Consider the following 17,893-nt stretch of genomic DNA (forward strand, 5'->3'; position numbering starts at 1 on the left):
CATTCTAAAGTAATACATATCGATATGGACCTTACGATGTGGTATCCACCTTGACAAAAGTATGTATTGTGTGAAAGTCCAAAACAACAGTGAATTCATTTTCACCAGCCAACACTGTCTTTTTGAAAGGTTTGCTGCCCCGTGTGAGGATCGAACTCACGACCTTCAGATTATGAGACTGACACGCTACCTACTGCGCTAACGAGGCCCTTCTTGTAAAAATATCCAAAATAAGAAAAAAAATATTGATACCGAACTTCAGATTTTTACAGTGATGTTGAAACCACCGTGCCAAAATGTATGTATGGTCTGAAATTCGACAACCCCTGAGAAAAAAGATTGATTTCATTCTAAAGTAATACATATCGATATGGACCTTACGATGTGGTATCCACCTTGACAAAAGTATGTATTGTGTGAAAGTCCAAAATGACAGTGAATTCATTTTCAGCCAACACTGTCTTTTTGAAAGGTTTGCTTCCCCGTGTGAGGATCGAAATCACGACCTTCAGATTATGAGACTGACACGCTACCTACTGCGCTAACGAGGCCCTTCTTGTAAAAATATCCAAAATGAAGAAAAATGAAGAAAAAAATATCGATTCCCGAACGTCAGATTTTTACAGTGATGTTGAAACCACCGTGCCAAAATGTATGTATTGTCTGAAATTCGACAACCCCTGAGAAAAAAGATTGATTTCATTCTAAAGTAATACATATCGATATGGACCTTACGATGTGGTATCCACCTTGACAAAAGTATGTATTGTGTGAACGTAAAAATAACAGTGAATTCATTTTCAGCCAACACTATATTTTTGAAAGGTTTGCTGCCCCGTGTGAGGATCGAACTCACGACCTTCAGATTATGAGACTGACGCGCTACCTACTGCGCTAACGAGGCCCTTCTTGTAAAAATATCCAAAATGAAGATATGGACCTTACGATGTGGTATCCACCTTGGCAAAAGTATGTATTGTCTGAACGTACAAAATAACAGTGAATTCATTTTCACTTCATCCTGTGCCAACACTGTCTTTTTGAAAGCTTAGCTGCCCCGTGTGAGGATCGAACTCACGACCTTCAGATTATGAGACTGACGCGCTACCTACTGCGCTAACGAGGCCCTTCTTGTAAACCTCCAAAAAGAAGAAGAAAAAATATTAATACCGAACTTCAGATTTTTACAGTGATGTTGAAACCACCGTGCCAAAATGTATGTATGTTCTGAAATTCGACAACCCCTGAGAAAAAAGATTGATTTCATTCTAAAGTAATACATATCGATATGGACCTTACGATGTGGTATCCACCTTGACAAAAGTATGTATTGTGTGAAAGTACAAAACGACAGTGAATTCCTTATCAGCCAACACTGTCTTTTTGAATGGTTTGCTGCCCCGTGTGAGGATCGAAATCACAACCTTCAGATTATGAGAGTGACACGCTACCTACTGCGCTAACGAGGCCCTTCTTGTAAAAATATCCAAAATGAAGAAAAAAATATCGATTCCCGAACGTCAGATTTTTACAGTGATGTTGAAACCACCGTGCCAAAATGTATGTATTGTCTGAAATTCGACAACCCCTGAGAAAAAAGATTGATTTCATTCTAAAGTAATACATATCGATATGGACCTTACGATGTGGTATCCACCTTGACAAAAGTATGTATTGTGTGAAAGTCCAAAACGACAATGTATTCATTTTCACCTTCAGCCAACACTGTCTTTTTAAAAGTTTGCTACCCTGTGTGAGGATCAAACTCACAAACCTTCAGATTATGAGACTGACACGCTACCTACTGCGCTAACAAGGCCCTTCTTGTAAAAATATCCAAAAAGAAGAAAAAAATATCGATACCGACTTCAGATTTTGACAGTGATGTTGAAACCACCATGTCTTTTTTTCAGCCAAACTGTCTTTTTGAAAGGTTTGCTGCCCCGTGTGAGGATCGAACTCACGACCTTCAGATTATGAGACTGACACGCTACCTACTGCGCTAACGATGCCCTTCTTGTAAAAATATCCAAAAATAAGAAGAAAAAATATTGATACCGAACTTCAGATTTTTACAGTGATGTTGAAACCACCGTGCCAAAATGTATGTATGGTCTGAAATTCGACAACCCCTGAGAAAAAAAAGATTGATTTCATTCTAAAGTAATACATATCGATATGGACCTTACGATGTGGTATCCACCTTGACAAAAGTATGTATTGTGTGAAAGTCCAAAACGACAGTGAATTCATTTTCATCAGCCAACACTGTCTTTTTGAAAGGTTTGCTGCCCCGTGTGAGGATCGAACTCACGACCTTCAGATTATGAGACTGACACGCTACCTACTGCGCTAACGAGGCCCTTCTTGTAAAAATATCCAAAATGAAGAAAAAAATATCGATTCCCGAACGTCAGATTTTTACAGTGATGTTGAAACCACCGTGCCAAAATGTATGTATTGTCTGAAATTCGACAACCCCTGAGAAAAAAAGATTGATTTCATTCTAAAGTAATACATATCGATATGGACCTTACGATGTGGTATCCACCTTGACAAATGTATGTATTGTGTGAACGTACAAAATAACAGTGAATTCATTTTCAGCCAACACTATATTTTTGAAAGGTTTGCTGCCCCGTGTGAGGATCGAACTCACGACCTTCAGATTATGAGACTGACGCGCTACCTACTGCGCTAACGAGGCCCTTCTTGTAAAAATATCAAAATGAAGATATGGACCTTACGATGTGGTATCCACCTTGGCAAAAGTATGTATTGTCTGAACGTACAAAATAACAGTGAATTCATTTTCACTTCATCCTGTGCCAACACTGTCTTTTTGAAAGCTTAGCTGCCCCGTGTGAGGATCGAACTCACGACCTTCAGATTATGAGACTGACGCGCTACCTACTGCGCTAACGAGGCCCTTCTTGTAAAAATATCCAAAAAGAAGAAGAAAAAATATTAATACCGAACTTCAGATTTTTACAGTGATGTTGAAACCACCGTGCCAAAATGTATGTATGTTCTGAAATTCGACAACCCCTGAGAAAAAAAGATTGATTTCATTCTAAAGTAATACATATCGATATGGACCTTACGATGTGGTATCCACCTTGACAAAAGTATGTATTGTGTGAAAGTACAAAACGACAGTGAATTCCTTATCAGCCAACACTGTCTTTTTGAATGGTTTGCTGCCCCGTGTGAGGATCGAAATCACAACCTTCAGATTATGAGAGTGACACGCTACCTACTGCGCTAACGAGGCCCTTCTTGTAAAAATATCCAAAATGAAGAAAAGAATATCGATTCCCGAACGTCAGATTTTTACAGTGATGTTGAAACCACCGTGCCAAAATGTATGTATTGTCTGAAATTCGACAACCCCTGAGAAAAAAAGATTGATTTCATTCTAAAGTAATACATATCGATATGGACCTTACGATGTGGTATCCACCTTGACAAAAGTATGTATTGTGTGAAAGTCCAAAACGACAATGTATTCATTTTCACCTTCAGCCAACACTGTCTTTTAAAAAGTTTGCTACCCTGTGTGAGGATCAAACTCACAAACCTTCAGATTATGAGACTGACACGCTACCTACTGCGCTAACAAGGCCCTTCTTGTAAAAATATCCAAAAAGAAGAAAAAAATATCGATGGTATCCACTCAGTGATGTTGAAACCACCATGTCAAAACGACAGTCAATTCATTTTCAGCCAACACTGTCTTTTTGAAAGGTTTGCTGCCCCGTGTGAGGATCGAACTCACGACCTTCAGATTATGAGACTGACACGCTACCTACTGCGCTAACGAGGCCCTTCTTGTAAAAATATCCAAAATGAAGAAAAAATATTGATACCGAACTTCAGATTTTTACAGTGATGTTGAAACCACCGTGCCAAAATGTATGTATGGTCTGAAATTCGACAACCCCTGAGAAAAAAGATTGATTTCATTCTAAAGTAATACATATCGATATGGACCTTACGATGTGGTATCCACCTTGACAAAAGTATGTATTGTGTGAAAGTCCAAAACGACAGTGAATTCCTTATCAGCCAACACTGTCTTTTTGAATGGTTTGCTGCCCCGTGTGAGGATCGAAATCACGACCTTCAGATTATGAGACTGACACGCTACCTACTGCGCTAACGAGGCCCTTCTTGTAAAAATATCCAAAATGAAGAAAAAATATCGATTCCCGAACGTCAGATTTTTACAGTGATGTTGAAACCACCGTGCCAAAATGTATGTATTGTCTGAAATTCGACAACCCCTGAGAAAAAAAGATTGATTTCATTCTAAAGTAATACATATCGATATGGACCTTACGATGTGGTATCCACCTTGACAAAAGTATGTATTGTGTGAAAGTCCAAAACGACAATGTATTCATTTTCACCTTCAGCCAACACTGTCTTTTTAAAAGTTTGCTACCCTGTGTGAGGATCAAACTCACAAACCTTCAGATTATGAGACTGACACGCTACCTACTGCGCTAACAAGGCCCTTCTTGTAAAAATATCCAAAAGAAAAAAAAATCGATACCGACTTCAGATTTTGACAGTGATGTTGAAACCACCATGCCAAAAGTCCAAAACAACAGTCAATTCCTTTTCAGCCAACACTGTCTTTTTGAAAGGTTTGCTGCCCCGTGTGAGGATCGAACTCACGACCTTCAGATTATGAGACTGACACGCTACCTACTGCGCTAACGAGGCCCTTCTTGTAAAAATATCCAAAAATAAGAAGAAAAAATATTGATACCGAACTTCAGATTTTTACAGTGATGTTGAAACCACCGTGCCAAAATGTATGTATGGTCTGAAATTCGACAACCCCTGAGAAAAAAAGATTGATTTCATTCTAAAGTAATACATATCGATATGGACCTTACGATGTGGTATCCACCTTGACAAAAGTATGTATTGTGTGAAAGTCCAAAACGACAGTGAATTCATTTTCACCAAACATTGTCTTTTTGAAAGGTTTGCTGCCCCGTGTGAGGATCGAACTCACGACATTCAGATTATGAGACTGACACGCTACCTAATGCGCTAACGAGGCCCTTCTTGTAAAAATATCCAAAATGAAGAAAAAAATATCGATTCCCAAACGTCAGATTTTTACAGTGATGTTGAAACCACCGTGCCAAAATGTATGTATTGTCTGAAATTCAACAACCCCTGAGAAAAAAAGATTGATTTCATTCTAAAGTAATACATATCGATATGGACCTTACGATGTGGTATCCACCTTGACAAAAGTATGTATTGTGTGAAAGTACAAAATAACAGTGAATTCATTTTCACTTCATCTTCAGCCAACACTGTCTTTTTGAAAGGTTTGCTGCCCCGTGTGAGGATCGAACTCACGACCTTCAGATTATGAGACTGACACGCTACCTACTGCGCTAACGATGCACTTTTTGTAAAAATATCCAAAAATAAGAAGAAAAAATATTGATACCGAACTTCAGATTTTTACAGTGATGTTGAAACCACCGTGCCAAAATGTATGTATGGTCTGAAATTCGACAACCCCTGAGAAAAAAAGATTGATTTCATTCTAAAGTAATACATATCGATATGGACCTTACGATGTGGTATCCACCTTGACAAAAGTATGTATTGTGTGAAAGTCCAAAACGACAGTGAATTCCTTATCAGCCAACACTGTCTTTTTGAATGGTTTGCTGCCCCGTGTGAGGATCGAAATCACGACCTTCAGATTATGAGAGTGACACGCTACCTACTGCGCTAACGAGGCCCTTCTTGTAAAAATATCCAAAATGAAGAAAAAATATCGATTCCCGAACGTCAGATTTTTACAGTGATGTTGAAACCACCGTGCCAAAATGTATGTATTGTCTGAAATTCGACAACCCCTGAGAAAAAAAGATTGATTTCATTCTAAAGTAATACATATCGATATGGACCTTACGATGTGGTATCCACCTTGACAAAAGTATGTATTGTGTGAACGTACAAAATAACAGTGAAATCATTTTCAGCCAACACTATATTTTTGAAAGGTTTGCTGCCCCGTGTGAGGATCGAACTCATGACCTTCAGATTATGAGACTGACGCGCTACCTACTGCGCTAACGAGGCCCTTCTTGTAAAAATATCCAAAATGAAGATATGGACCTTACGATGTGGTATCCACCTTGGCAAAAGTATGTATTGTCTGAACGTACAAAATAACAGTGAATTCATTTTCACTTCATCCTGTGCCAACACTGTCTTTTTGAAAGCTTAGCTGCCCCGTGTGAGGATCGAACTCACGACCTTCAGATTATGAGACTGACGCGCTACCTACTGCGCTAACGAGGCCCTTCTTGTAAAAATATCCAAAATGAAGAAAAAATATTAATACCGAACTTCAGATTTTTACAGTGATGTTGAAACCACCGTGCCAAAATGTATGTATTGTCTGAAATTCGACAACCCCTGAGAAAAAAAGATTGATTTCATTCTAAAGTAATACATATCGATATGGACCTTACGATGTGGTATCCACCTTGACAAAAGTATGTATTGTGTGAAAGTCCAAAACGACAATGTATTCATTTTCACCTTCAGCCAACAAAAAAGTTTGCTACCCTGTAGGATCAAACTCACAAACCTTCAGATTATGAGACTGACACGCTACCTACTGCGCTAACAAGGCCCTTCTTGTAAAAATATCCAAAAAGAAGAAAAAAATATCGATATTCAGATTTTGACAGTGATGTTGAAACCACCATGCCAAAAGTCAAAACGACAGTCAATTCCTTTTCAGCCAACACTGTCTTTTTGAAAGGTTTGCTGCCCCGTGTGAGGATCGAACTCACGACCTTCAGATTATGAGACTGACACGCTACCTACTGCGCTAACGAGGCCCTTCTTGAAAAAATATCCAAAAAGAAGAAGAAAAAATATTGATACCGAACTTCAGATTTTTACAGTGATGTTGAAACCACCGTGCCAAAATGTATGTATTGTCTGAAATTCGACAACCCCTGAGAAAAGATTGATTTCATTCTAAAGTAATACATATCGATATGGACCTTACGATGTGGTATCCACCTTGACAAAAGTATGTATTGTGTGAAAGTCCAAAACAACAGTGAATTCATTTTCACCAAACATTGTCTTTTTGAAAGGTTTGCTGCCCCGTGTGAGGATCGAACTCACGACCTTCAGATTATGAGACTGACACGCTACCTACTGCGCTAACGAGGCCCTTCTTGTAAAAATATCCAAAATGAAGAAAAAAATATCGATTCCCAAACGTCAGATTTTTACAGTGATGTTGAAACCACCGTGCCAAAATGTATGTATTGTCTGAAATTCAACAACCCCTGAGAAAAAAGATTGATTTCATTCTAAAGTAATACATATCGATATGGACCTTACGATGTGGTATCCACCTTGACAAAAGTATGTATTGTGTGAAAGTACAAAATAACAGTGAATTCATTTTCACTTCATCTTCAGCCAACACTGTCTTTTGAAAGGTTTGCTGCCCGTGTGAGGATCGAACTCACAACCTTCAGATTATGAGACTGACACGCTACCTACTGCGCTAACGATGCACTTTTTGTAAAAATATCCAAAAATAAGAAGAAAAAATATTGATACCGAACTTCAGATTTTTACAGTGATGTTGAAACCACCGTGCCAAAATGTATGTATGGTCTGAAATTCGACAACCCCTGAGAAAAAAAGATTGATTTCATTCTAAAGTAATACATATCGATATGGACCTTACGATGTGGTATCCACCTTGACAAAAGTATGTATTGTGTGAAAGTCCAAAACGACAGTGAATTCCTTATCAGCCAACACTGTCTTTTTGAATGGTTTGCTGCCCCGTGTGAGGATCGAAATCACGACCTTCAGATTATGAGAGTGACACGCTACCTACTGCGCTAACGAGGCCCTTCTTGTAAAAATATCCAAAATGAAGAAAAAATATCGATTCCCGAACGTCAGATTTTTACAGTGATGTTGAAACCACCGTGCCAAAATGTATGTATTGTCTGAAATTCGACAACCCCTGAGAAAAAAAGATTGATTTCATTCTAAAGTAATACATATCGATATGGACCTTACGATGTGGTATCCACCTTGACAAAAGTATGTATTGTGTGAACGTACAAAATAACAGTGAAATCATTTTCAGCCAACACTATATTTTTGAAAGGTTTGCTGCCCCGTGTGAGGATCGAACTCATGACCTTCAGATTATGAGACTGACGCGCTACCTACTGCGCTAACGAGGCCCTTCTTGTAAAAATATCCAAAATGAAGATATGGACCTTACGATGTGGTATCCACCTTGGCAAAAGTATGTATTGTCTGAACGTACAAAATAACAGTGAATTCATTTTCACTTCATCCTGTGCCAACACTGTCTTTTTGAAAGCTTAGCTGCCCCGTGTGAGGATCGAACTCACGACCTTCAGATTATGAGACTGACGCGCTACCTACTGCGCTAACAAGGCCCTTCTTGTAAACCTCCAAAAAGAAGAAGAAAAAATATTAATACCGAACTTCAGATTTTTACAGTGATGTTGAAACCACCGTGCCAAAATGTATGTATGTTCTGAAATTCGACAACCCCTGAGAAAAAAAGATTGATTTCATTCTAAAGTAATACATATCGATATGGACCTTACGATGTGGTATCCACCTTGACAAAAGTATGTATTGTGTGAAAGTACAAAACGACAGTGAATTCCTTATCAGCCAACACTGTCTTTTGAATGGTTTGCTGCCCCGTGTGAGGATCGAAATCACAACCTTCAGATTATGAGAGTGACACGCTACCTACTGCGCTAACGAGGCCCTTCTTGTAAAAATATCCAAAATGAAGAAAAGAATATCGATTCCCGAACGTCAGATTTTTACAGTGATGTTGAAACCACCGTGCCAAAATGTATGTATTGTCTGAAATTCGACAACCCCTGAGAAAAAAAGATTGATTTCATTCTAAAGTAATACATATCGATATGGACCTTACGATGTGGTATCCACCTTGACAAAAGTATGTATTGTGTGAAAGTCCAAAACGACAATGTATTCATTTTCACCTTCAGCCAACACTGTCTTTTAAAAAAGTTTGCTACCCTGTGTGAGGATCGAACTCACAAACCTTCAGATTATGAGACTGACACGCTACCTACTGCGCTAACAAGGCCCTTCTTGAAAAAATATCCAAAAAGAAGAAGAAAAAATATTGATACCGAACTTCAGATTTTTACAGTGATGTTGAAACCACCGTGCCAAAATGTATGTATTGTCTGAAATTCGACAACCCCTGAGAAAAAAAGATTGATTTCATTCTAAAGTAATACATATCGATATGGACCTTACGATGTGGTATCCACCTTGACAAAAGTATGTATTGTGTGAAAGTACAAAATAACAGTGAATTCATTTTCACTTCATCTTCAGCCAACACTGTCTTTTTGAAAGGTTTGCTGCCCCGTGTGAGGATCGAACTCACGACCTTCAGATTATGAGACTGACACGCTACCTACTGCGCTAACGATGCACTTTTTGTAAAAATATCCAAAAATAAGAAGAAAAAATATTGATACCGAACTTCAGATTTTTACAGTGATGTTGAAACCACCGTGCCAAAATGTATGTATGGTCTGAAATTCGACAACCCCTGAGAAAAAAAAGATTGATTTCATTCTAAAGTAATACATATCGATATGGACCTTACGATGTGGTATCCACCTTGACAAAAGTATGTATTGTGTGAAAGTCCAAAACAACAGTGAATTCATTTTCACCAAACATTGTCTTTTTGAAAGGTTTGCTGCCCCGTGTGAGGATCGAACTCACGACCTTCAGATTATGAGACTGACACGCTACCTACTGCGCTAACGAGGCCCTTCTTGTAAAAATATCCAAAATGAAGAAAAAATATCGATTCCCAAACGTCAGATTTTTACAGTGATGTTGAAACCACCGTGCCAAAATGTATGTATTGTCTGAAATTCAACAACCCCTGAGAAAAAAAGATTGATTTCATTCTAAAGTAATACATATCGATATGGACCTTACGATGTGGTATCCACCTTGACAAAAGTATGTATTGTGTGAACGTACAAAATAACAGTGAATTCATTTTGAGCCAACATTATATTTTTGAAAGGTTTGCTGCCCCGTGTAAGGATCGAACTCACGACCTTCAGATTATGAAACTGAGCGCTACCTACTGCACTAACTTCTTGTAAAAATATCCAAAATGAAGATATGGACCTTACGATGTGGTATCCACCTTGGCAAAAGTATGTATTGTGTGAACGCATTTTCACTTCATCCTTTGCCAACACTGACTTTTGAAAGCTTAGCTGCCCCGTGTGAGGATCGAACTCACGACCTTCAGATTATGAGACTGACGCGCTACCTACTGCGCTAACAAGGCCCTTCTTGTAAAAATATCCAAAAAGAAGAAAAAAAATATTGATACCGAACTTCAGATTTTTACAGTGATGTTGAAACCACCGTGCCAAAATGTATGTATGTTCTGAAATTCGACAACCCCTGAGAAAAAAAAGATTGATTTCATTCTAAAGTAATACATATCGATATGGACCTTACGATGTGGTATCCACCTTGACAAAAGTATGTATTGTGTGAAAGTCCAAAACGACAGTGAATTCCTTTTCAGCCAACACTGTCTTTTTGAATGGTTCGCTGCCCCGTGTGAGGATCGAACTCACGACCTTCAGATTATGAGACTGACACGCTACCTACTGCGCTAACGAGGCCCTTCTTGGAAAAATATCCAAAATGAAGGAAAAAAATATCGATACCGAACGTCAGATTTTTACAGTGATGTTGAAACCACCGTGCCAAAATGTATGTATTGTCTGAAATTCGACAACCCCTGAGAAAAAAGATTGATTTCATTCTAACGTAATACATATCGATATGGACCTTACGATGTGGTATCCACCTTGACAAAAGTATGTATTGTGTGAAAGTACAAAATAACAGTGAAATCATTTTCAGCCAACACTATATTTTTGAAAGGTTTGCTGCCCCGTGTGAGGATCGAACTCATGACCTTCAGATTATGAGACTGACGCGCTACCTACTGCGCTAACGAGGCCCTTCTTGTAAAAATATCCAAAATGAAGATATGGACCTTACGATGTGGTATCCACCTTGGCAAAAGTATGTATTGTCTGAACGTACAAAATAACAGTGAATTCATTTTCACTTCATCCTGTGCCAACACTGTCTTTTTGAAAGCTTTGCTGCCCCGTGTGAGGATCGAACTCACGACCTTCAGATTATGAGACTGACGCGCTACCTACTGCGCTAACAAGGCCCTTCTTGTAAAAATATCCAAAAAGAAGAAGAAAAATATTAATACCGAACTTCAGATTTTTACAGTGATGTTGAAACCACCGTGCCAAAATGTATGTATGTTCTGAAATTCGACAACCCCTGAGAAAAAAAGATTGATTTCATTCTAAAGTAATACATATCGATATGGACCTTACGATGTGGTATCCACCTTGACAAAAGTATGTATTGTGTGAAAGTACAAAACGACAGTGAATTCCTTATCAGCCAACACTGTCTTTTTGAATGGTTTGCTGCCCCGTGTGAGGATCGAAATCACAACCTTCAGATTATGAGAGTGACACGCTACCTACTGCGCTAACGAGGCCCTTCTTGTAAAAATATCCAAAATGAAGAAAAAAATATCGATTCCCGAACGTCAGATTTTTACAGTGATGTTGAAACCACCGTGCCAAAATGTATGTATTGTCTGAAATTCGACAACCCTGAGAAAAAAATTGATTTCATTCTAAAGTAATACATATCGATATGGACCTTACGATGTGGTATCCACCTTGACAAAAGTATGTATTGTGTGAAAGTCCAAAATGACAATGTATTCATTTTCACCTTCAGCCAACACTGTCTTTTTTGAAAGTTTGCTACCCTGTGTGAGGATCGAACTCACAAACCTTCAGATTATGAGACTGACACGCTACCTACTGCGCTAACAAGGCCCTTCTTGAAAAATATCCAAAAAGAAGAAAAAAATATTGATACCAAACTTCAGATTTTTACAGTGATGTTGAAACCACCGTGCCAAAATGTATGTATTGTCTGAAATTCGACAACCCCTGAGAAAAAAAGATTGATTTCATTCTAAAGTAATACATATCGATATGGACCTTACGATGTGGTATCCACCTTGACAAAAGTATGTATTGTGTGAAAGTACAAAATAACAGTGAATTCATTTTCACTTCATCTTCAGCCAACACTGTCTTTTTGAAAGGTTTGCTGCCCCGTGTGAGGATCGAACTCACGACCTTCAGATTATGAGACTGACACGCTACCTACTGCGCTAACGAGGCACTTTTTGTAAAAATATCCAAAAATAAGAAGAAAAAATATTGATACCGAACTTCAGATTTTTACAGTGATGTTGAAACCACCGTGCCAAAATGTATGTATGGTCTGAAATTCGACAACCCCTGAGAAAAAAAGATTGATTTCATTCTAAAGTAATACATATCGATATGGACCTTACGATGTGGTATCCACCTTGACAAAAGTATGTATTGTGTGAACGTACAAAATAACAGTGAATTCATTTTCAGCCAACATTATATTTTTGAAAGGTTTGCTGCCCCGTGTAAGGATCGAACTCACGACCTTCAGATTATGAAACTGATGCGCTACCTACTGCACTAACGAGGCCCTTCTTGTAAAAATATCCAAAATGAAGATATGGACCTTACGATGTGGTATCCACCTTGGCAAAAGTATGTATTGTGTGAACGTACAAAATAACAGTGAATTCATTTTCACTTCATCCTTTGCCAACACTGACTTTTTGAAAGCTTAGCTGCCCCGTGTGAGGATCGAACTCACGACCTTCAGATTATGAGACTGACGCGCTACCTACTGCACTAACAAGGCCCTTCTTGTAAAAATATCCAAAAAGAAGAAAAAAAAATATTGATACCGACTTCAGATTTTGACAGTGATGTTGAAACCACCGTGCCAAAATGTATGTCTGATATGAAATTCGACAATCCCTGAGAAAAAAAGATTGATTTCATTCTAAGGTAATACATATCGATATGGACCTTACGATGTGGTATCCACCTTGACAAAAGTATGTATTGTGTGAAAGTCCAAAATGACAGTGAATTCCTTTTCAGCCAACACTGTCTTTTTGAATGGTTCGCTGCCCCGTGTGAGGATCGAACTCACGACCTTCAGATTATGAGACTGACACGCTACCTACTGCGCTAACGAGGCCCTTCTTGGAAAAATATCCAAAATGAAGGAAAAAAATATCGATACCGAACGTCAGATTTTTACAGTGATGTTGAAACCACCGTGCCAAAATGTATGTATCATCTGAAATTCGACAACCCCTGAGAAAAAAAGATTGATTTCATTCTAACGTAATACATATCGATATGGACCTTACGATGTGGTATCCACCGTGACAAAAGTGTGTATTGTGTGAAAGTACAAAATAACAGTGAATTCATTTTCACTTAATCTTGAGCCAACACTCTTTTTGAAAGTTTTGCTGCCCCGTGTGAGGATCGAAATCACGACCTTCAGCTTATGAGACTGACGCGCTACCTACTGCGCTAACGAGGCCCTTCTTGTAAAATATCCAAAATGAAGAAAAAAATATAGATTCCCGAACGGCAGATTTTTACAGTGATGTTAAAACCACCGTACCAAAATGTATGTATCGTCTGAAATTCGACAACCCCTGAGAAAAAAGATTGATTTCATTCTAAAGTAATACATATCGATATGGACCTTACGATGTGGTATCCACCTTGACAAAAGTATGTATTGTGTGAAAGTCCAAAACGACAGTGAATTCCTTATCAGCCAACACTGTCTTTTTAGAAGGTTTGCTGCCCCGTGTGAGGTTCGAAATCACGACCTTCAGATTATGAGACTGACAAGCTACCTACTGCACTAACGAGGCCCTTCTTGTAAAATTATCCAAAAAGTAGAAGAAAAAATATTGATACCGAACTTCAGATTTTTACAGTGATGTTGAAACCACTGTGCCAAAATGTATGTATGGTCTGAAATTCGACAACCCCTGAGAAAAAAAGATTGATTTCATTCTAAAGTAATACATATCGATATGGACCTTACGATGTGGTATCCACCTTGACAAAAGTATGTATTGTGTGAAAGTCCAAAACGACAGTGAATTCCTTATCAGCCAAAACTGTCTTTTTAAAAGGTTTGCTGCCCCGTGTGAGGATCGAACTCACGAACTTCAGATTATGAGACTGACACACTACCTACTGCGCTAACGAGGACCTTCTTGAAAAATATCCAAAAAGAAGAAGAAAAAATATTGATACCGAACTTCAGATTTTTACAGTGATGTTGAAACCACCGTGCCAAAATGTATGTATGGTCTGAAATTCGACAACCCGTGAGAAAAAAAGATTGATTTCATTCTAAAGTAATACATATCGATATGGACCTTACGATGTGGTATCCACCTTGACAAAAGTATGTATTGTGTGAAAGTCCAAAACGACAATGTATTCATTTTCACCTTCAGCCAAAACTGTCTTTTTAATAGGTTTGCTGCCCTGTGTGAGGATCAAACTCACGACCTTCAGATTATGAGACTGACGCGATACCTACTGCGCTAACGAGGCCCTTCTTGTAAAATATCCAAAATGAAGAAAAAAATATAGATTCCCGAACGGCAGATTTTTACAGTGATGTTGAAACCACCGTGCCAAAATGTATGTATCGTCTGAAATTCGACAATCCCTGAGAAAAAAGATTGATTTCATTCTAAAGTAATACATATCGATATGGACCTTACGATGTGGTATCCACCTTGACAAAAGTATGTATTGTGTGAAAGTCCAAAACAAAAGTGAATTCCTTTTCAGCCAACACTGTCTTTTTGAAAGGTTTGCTGCCCCGTGTGAGGATCGAACTCATGACCTTCAGATTATGATGACTACCTACCTACTGCGCTAACAAGGCCCTTTTTTGCCAAAATATCCAAAATGAAGAAAAAATATCACTACCGAACGTCAGATTTTGACAGTGATGTTGAAACCACCGTGCCAAACGTATGTCTGGTCTGAAATTCGACAACCCCTGATAGAGCATGGCGCTTGTAACGAGGGTAGTGGGTTCGATCCCCACCCATACATAGAATGTATGCAAAAAGTCGATTAAAAGCGTCTGCTAAATGGCATATATTATTATTATATTATATATATTATTAAAAAAAGATTGATTTCATTCTAAAGTAATACATATCGATATGGACCTTACGATGTGGTATCCACCTTGACAAAAGTATGTATTGTGTGAAAGTCCAAAACAACAGTCAATTCCTTTTCAGCCAACAATGTCTATTTGAAAGGTTTGCTGCCCCGTGTGAGGATCGAACTCACAACCTTCAGATTATGAGACTGACGCGCTACCTACTGCGCTAACGAGGCCATTCTTGTAAAAATATCCAAAAAGAAGAAAAAAAAATATCGATACCGAACGTCAGATTTTTACAGTGATGTAGAAACCATCGTGCCAAAATGTATGTCTGGTCTGAAATTCGACAACTCCTGAGAAAAAAGATTGATTTCAATCTAAAGTAATACATATCGATATGGACCTTACGATGTGGTATCCACCTTGACAAAAGTATGTATTGTGTGAATGTCCAAAACAGCAGTGAATTCATTTTCACCTTCAGCCAACACTGTCTTTTTGAAAGGTTTGCTGCCCCGTGTGAGGGTCAAACTCACGACCTTCAGATTATGAGACTGACGCGCTACCTACTGCGCTAACGAGGCCCTTCTTGTAAAATATCCAAAATGAAGAAAAAAATATAGATTCCCGAACGGCAGATTTTTACAGTGATGTTAAAACCACCGTGCCAAAATGTATGTATCGTCTGAAATTCGACAACCCCTGAGAAAAAAGATTGATTTCATTCTAAAGTAATACATATCGATATGGACCTTACGATGTGGTATCCACCTTGACAAAAGTATGTATTGTGTGAATGTCCAAAACAGCAGTCATTTTCACCTTCAGCCAACACTGTCTTTTTGAAAGGTTTGCTGCCCCGTGTGAGGATCGAACTCACGACCTTAGGATTATGAGACTAACGCGCTACCTACTGCGCTAACGAGGCCCTTCTTGTAAAAATATCCAAAAAGAAGAAAAAAAAATATTGATACCGAACGTCAGATTTTTACAGTGATGTAGAAACCATCGTGCCAAAATGTATGTCTGGTCTGAAATTCGACAACTCCTGAGAAAAAAAGATTGATTTCAATCTAAAGTAATACATATCGATATGGACCTTACGATGTGGTATCCACCTTGACAAAAGTATGTATTGTGTGAAAGTCCAAAACGACAGTGTATCATTTTCACCTTCAGCCAACACTGTCTTTTTGAAAGGTTTGCTGCACCGTGTGAGGATCGAACTCACGACCTTCAGATTATGAGACTGACGCGCTACCTACTGCGCTAACGAGGCCCTTCTTATAAAAATATCCAAAATGAAGAAAAAAATATAGATTCCCGAACTTCAGATTTTTACAGTGATGTTGAAACCACCGTGCCAAAATGTATGTATCGTCTGAAATTCGACAACCCCTGAGAAAAAAGATTGATTTCATTCTAAATTAATACATATCGATATGGACCTTACGATGTGGTATCCACCTTGACAAAAGTATGTATTGTGTGAAAGTCCAAAACAACAGCGAATTCCTTTTCAGCCAACACTGTCTTTTTGAAAGGTTTGCTGCCCCGTGTGTTGATCGAACTCACGACCTTAGGATTATGAGACTAACACGCTACCTACTGCGCTAATGAGGCCATTCCTGAAAAATATCCAAAATGAAGAAAAAAATATCGATACCGAACGTCAGATTTTTACAGTGATGTTGAAACCATCGTGCCAAAATGTATGTCTGGTCTGAAATTCGACAACTCCTGAGAAAAAAAGATTGATTTCAATCTAAAGTAATACATATCGATATGGACCTTACGATGTGGTATCCACCTTGACAAAAGTATGTATTGTGTGAAAGTCCAAAACAACAGTGTATCATTTTCACCTTCAGCCAACACTGTCTTTTTAAAAGCTTTGCTGCCCCGTGTGAGGATAGAAATCACGACCTCCAGATTATGAGACTGACGGGCTACCTACTGCGCTAACGAGGCCCTTCTTGAAAAAATATCCAAAAAGAAGAAAAAAAAATATCGATACCGAACGTCCGATTTTTACAGTGATGTTGAAACCACCCTGCCAAAATGTATGTATGGTCTGAAATTCGACAACTCCTGAGAAAAAAAGATTGAGTTCATTCTAAAGTAATACATATCGATATGGACCTTACGATGTGGTATCCACCGTGACAAAAGTGTGTATTGTGTGAAAGTACAAAATAACAGTGAATTCATTTTCACTTAATCTTGAGCCAACACTGTCTTTTTGAAAGTTTTGCTGCCCCGTGTGAGGATCGAACTCAAGACCTTCAGATTATGAGACTGACGCGCTACCTACTGCGCTAACAAGGCCCTTCTTGCAAAAACATCCAAAATGAAGAAAAAAATATAGATTCCCGAACGGCAGATTTTTACAGTGATGTTAAAACCACCGTGCCAAAATGTATGTATCGTCTGAAATTCGACAACCCCTGAGAAAAAAGATTGATTTCATTCTAAAGTAATACATATCGATATGGACCTTACGATGTGGTATCCACCTTGACAAAAGTATGTATTGTGTGAAAGTCCAAAACAAAAGTGAATTCCTTTTCAGCCAACAGTGTCTTTTGAAAGGTTTGCTGCCCCGTGTGAGGAT

The 17,893-nt window shown here is 38.5% G+C and overlaps 16 non-coding genes across 16 annotated transcripts; all 16 read right to left on the reverse strand.

Moving 5' to 3' along the window:
- Window positions 1-135: 135 nt before the first annotated feature.
- On the reverse strand, window positions 136-208 carry trnam-cau. Its single transcript has one exon. It is a non-coding gene; the product is annotated as a tRNA-Met (tRNA).
- A 623-nt stretch (window positions 209-831) lies between these two features.
- Window positions 832-904, reverse strand: trnam-cau. Its single transcript has one exon. It is a non-coding gene; the product is annotated as a tRNA-Met (tRNA).
- A 149-nt stretch (window positions 905-1,053) lies between these two features.
- Window positions 1,054-1,126, reverse strand: trnam-cau. The gene has a single exon. It is a non-coding gene; the product is annotated as a tRNA-Met (tRNA).
- Window positions 1,127-2,289: 1,163 nt separating this feature from the next.
- trnam-cau lies at window positions 2,290-2,362 on the reverse strand. The gene has a single exon. It is a non-coding gene; the product is annotated as a tRNA-Met (tRNA).
- Window positions 2,363-2,634: 272 nt separating this feature from the next.
- Window positions 2,635-2,707, reverse strand: trnam-cau. The gene has a single exon. It is a non-coding gene; the product is annotated as a tRNA-Met (tRNA).
- Window positions 2,708-2,855: 148 nt separating this feature from the next.
- On the reverse strand, window positions 2,856-2,928 carry trnam-cau. The gene has a single exon. It is a non-coding gene; the product is annotated as a tRNA-Met (tRNA).
- An 825-nt stretch (window positions 2,929-3,753) lies between these two features.
- Window positions 3,754-3,826, reverse strand: trnam-cau. Its single transcript has one exon. It is a non-coding gene; the product is annotated as a tRNA-Met (tRNA).
- An 832-nt stretch (window positions 3,827-4,658) lies between these two features.
- On the reverse strand, window positions 4,659-4,731 carry trnam-cau. Its single transcript has one exon. It is a non-coding gene; the product is annotated as a tRNA-Met (tRNA).
- Window positions 4,732-6,272: 1,541 nt separating this feature from the next.
- trnam-cau lies at window positions 6,273-6,345 on the reverse strand. The gene has a single exon. It is a non-coding gene; the product is annotated as a tRNA-Met (tRNA).
- A 475-nt stretch (window positions 6,346-6,820) lies between these two features.
- Window positions 6,821-6,893, reverse strand: trnam-cau. The gene has a single exon. It is a non-coding gene; the product is annotated as a tRNA-Met (tRNA).
- Window positions 6,894-7,163: 270 nt separating this feature from the next.
- trnam-cau lies at window positions 7,164-7,236 on the reverse strand. Its single transcript has one exon. It is a non-coding gene; the product is annotated as a tRNA-Met (tRNA).
- A 2,591-nt stretch (window positions 7,237-9,827) lies between these two features.
- Window positions 9,828-9,900, reverse strand: trnam-cau. The gene has a single exon. It is a non-coding gene; the product is annotated as a tRNA-Met (tRNA).
- An 811-nt stretch (window positions 9,901-10,711) lies between these two features.
- trnam-cau lies at window positions 10,712-10,784 on the reverse strand. The gene has a single exon. It is a non-coding gene; the product is annotated as a tRNA-Met (tRNA).
- Window positions 10,785-12,325: 1,541 nt separating this feature from the next.
- Window positions 12,326-12,398, reverse strand: trnam-cau. The gene has a single exon. It is a non-coding gene; the product is annotated as a tRNA-Met (tRNA).
- Window positions 12,399-13,238: 840 nt separating this feature from the next.
- On the reverse strand, window positions 13,239-13,311 carry trnam-cau. The gene has a single exon. It is a non-coding gene; the product is annotated as a tRNA-Met (tRNA).
- Window positions 13,312-15,439: 2,128 nt separating this feature from the next.
- trnam-cau lies at window positions 15,440-15,512 on the reverse strand. The gene has a single exon. It is a non-coding gene; the product is annotated as a tRNA-Met (tRNA).
- Window positions 15,513-17,893: the final 2,381 nt, after the last annotated feature.

Source organism: Oncorhynchus gorbuscha, linkage group LG11, assembly GCF_021184085.1.
Source record: "Oncorhynchus gorbuscha isolate QuinsamMale2020 ecotype Even-year linkage group LG11, OgorEven_v1.0, whole genome shotgun sequence".
Lineage (NCBI taxonomy): Eukaryota > Metazoa > Chordata > Actinopteri > Salmoniformes > Salmonidae > Oncorhynchus > Oncorhynchus gorbuscha.